This window comes from Mastomys coucha, chromosome X (assembly GCF_008632895.1).
Source record: "Mastomys coucha isolate ucsf_1 chromosome X, UCSF_Mcou_1, whole genome shotgun sequence".
Classification (NCBI taxonomy): domain Eukaryota; kingdom Metazoa; phylum Chordata; class Mammalia; order Rodentia; family Muridae; genus Mastomys; species Mastomys coucha.
This window is the reverse complement of record NC_045030.1, coordinates 140435226-140438302: the sequence shown is the minus strand read 5'-3', so window position 1 is coordinate 140438302 and position 3077 is coordinate 140435226.

Here is a 3077-nt window from a genome sequence, read left to right as displayed (position 1 = left end):
TCTCTCTCTCTCTCTTTCTGCCTTGGTCCCTTCTCTCACCAGAATATTGTATAATCAGTTTTGAAACCATGTTACCTTGTGTGTGTATACATGTATGAAATATACATCTTAATGAGTGTATATGTCTTTAAATGTATGTGCACCTGCATGTGGAGACAAAAGGTTGGCATTAGATATCAATCTGGATTGCTTTTCCCTTACCATTTGAGACATGGTCCCTCTGTGAAACCAATACTTACGCCCTGGCTTATTTGGCTGTCTATTGAGCTCCATAGATCACTCTGCCTCTGCTTCTCCTCTATACACAGCTGTAGGTATAAATTTTTGCCACCTACTTTTTAATAAATGTTCAACCTTTTCTCTAGCCTACCACCCAGCAGAGGTAGTGGAAGAGAAAACTTATTAGGAAATGTGGGAAGTGGAACTGTTCAGCAATAGTTCTTTGGGGAGAAGCTTTATCTTCTTGGGCATTTCAGTCCCATAGAAAACAACAAATACAGCTGCAGACCAGTCTTTTAGTCAAGCAGACACCAGGCAGGAAACGGTCACTACAGGCCAGTCCTTTCAGTAAGCAGACTCCAGGCAGCTATAGTTCAATTCTGAAGAAACTTCCGGGATAGCCAACTGGCCTGAGGTGAGGCAGCAGAAGCAACAAGCTTATCAGGAACCTCTTGAATAATTCTTGGGCAAGTTTCTTTCAGTGGAAATATTACCACAATTTGAGTACAACAACATTATGTAAGGTGAACCAATACATGCATGTCTTTAGAAAAGAATGACAAGGAGGAGTAAACCATACCAAAGCTCAATGCTCATCTCCCACTGTCTGTGGGTCATATTTATACTCCTTCGTCAAGCTTCAGGAAATGTCTTTCATTGTGTATGCTTTAGTGAGATATCCTTTCACCTGTGTGCCTCAGCAAAACATCATTTGGCATAAATAACTTTCCAAAGAACTAGAAGTTTCTACTTCACACAACCATGTGCAACTATTTTATGTGGCTCCTAGAAATCCAAACTCAGTCCCTTATGTCTGCATTAAAGATCTTAAAGCTACAGAACCTCTCTTCATCTCTCATGTTACCTCGGCACGAGCCTTCCAAGCACAGGGAACTAGAGCTACACTGAAATACACTGTGTTTTGGTTTCACAATTTTATTACTTGAGTACATGACTGAGTGTCCCAGTTCTTCCACATACCTGCTAATACTCTGTGTAGTCTCAGTGATAGTTAATCTAGCTTTTCAAATTGATAGGACCAAGAATATTTAGAATATTTAGAATCACTTAGGTGATTTCACAATACAATCAAGACTTTTAGCAAAAGTCGACTAAAAATCAATTAAAGTATTTTCACACACACACACACACACACACACACACAAAAGCATTGTAAATGAGAAAGAGATATCATGAAAAAAATCTTATTTGAAATAGTTTGTACAAAAATCTCAGAATATACTCAATGAAGAAAATGAAATAACTTTACAATGAAAACTTTAAATAGCTAAAGAAAGATATTGGGAAAGACACTAGAAGATGGAAATGATCATCTAACTAAAAACAATTTACAGATTCAATTTACAGTTCAAGCCCCATCAAATTTGGCATGACTTACAGAAATAGAAAAATATCCTGAAATTCATATACAATTACAAGAGACTTCTGATAGTCAAAGCAATCTTGATCAAAAGGAACAATTAATAATATCATATTCTACAACATGGTAGACATGTAATAAAAATAGCTAACTACTGGCCCCCAAAATACATGTAGATCAATGGAATAAAATAGGACACCCCCCAAATCCTTGATTTTTTAAACCAATGTGTCCATCTATGTAGCCATAGTAGACTGCAATTTCTTGTGTAGACCAGAGTGGCCTCAAAATTCCACCAATACTCTTCAATTCTGTGTATTACAGATGTTCACCATCTCCTATGACCTTTATTTAATCTTTTTACTAGGACCAGATGGCATCCATACCTGAAGCATTAGAATAATATGACTCAGGTCATGTTCTGTCCTCCAAGATTGTATTTCTGCTTTAAGTGTTACTTTGATATTCTCTATATTTTGAAATTCAACATCAATTTCATATGCAGTTTCTTAGTTTCTACTAAACATCTTATTAGTAAAACATCTTGTTAGTATTTTTATGATTACTCTAAATCTGGAGACAAATTTTGGGGAAGATGACATTTTTATTTTTTTATTTTTATTTTGGCTATGTTAAGCCAAAGAATTGCTCCACTATCTTAACTCTCAGTTTTTTTCAGCTCCATTTGGACTTCACTGTACATAGCATTCACATCTGTAGCTAAAAGCTTATGTATGCATCATTTGATGACATTTATATTATTTAATAATAATTTATATGACTCCCATATCCTGCAGAAATACTAAAGCCTTTATACAGAGGGCACTTATGAAGTTTTTTAAATAATTTTTTATACTGTATAGTATAATAATATTCTTTCTCTTCTCCCAACTAGTCTTATTATCTTTATCATCTCACTACTTTCAAAGCTTATGTTGATTCTCTCTCTCTTTCTCACTCTCTCACTCACTTGCTTTCTTTCTCTCTCTCCCTCACACACAAATACACACACATCTCCACATAAAACCAAAAAAGAAATAAATATCTATAAAGACAAAAATTACTAAAAGCAAAAAACATCCTGAATGCTCAAACACATACACACACACACACACACACACACACACACACACACACACACACACACACACACACACACACACACACACACACACACACACACACACTGGAGACTGTTTTCTCTTGGCTAACTACTCCTGGAAATAGGGCCTATGCTGAAGTGTGGTTGATATACACATCGACATTCCACTGAGAAATCTCATTTTTCTTTTGCTATCAGGTTTCAATTTTCCCTTTGCTAGCAGGTATCAATTGTACATAGCTTATTTGTGAGTGGGAGGAATTTATATCCACTTCCCCCTTTTCATTTTGTTTGATTTGAACCTGTACAACTCTTGTGCATGCTGTCACAGTGCCTTGATACAATATGAATTTTATATGTGTATCACTCCTGTTG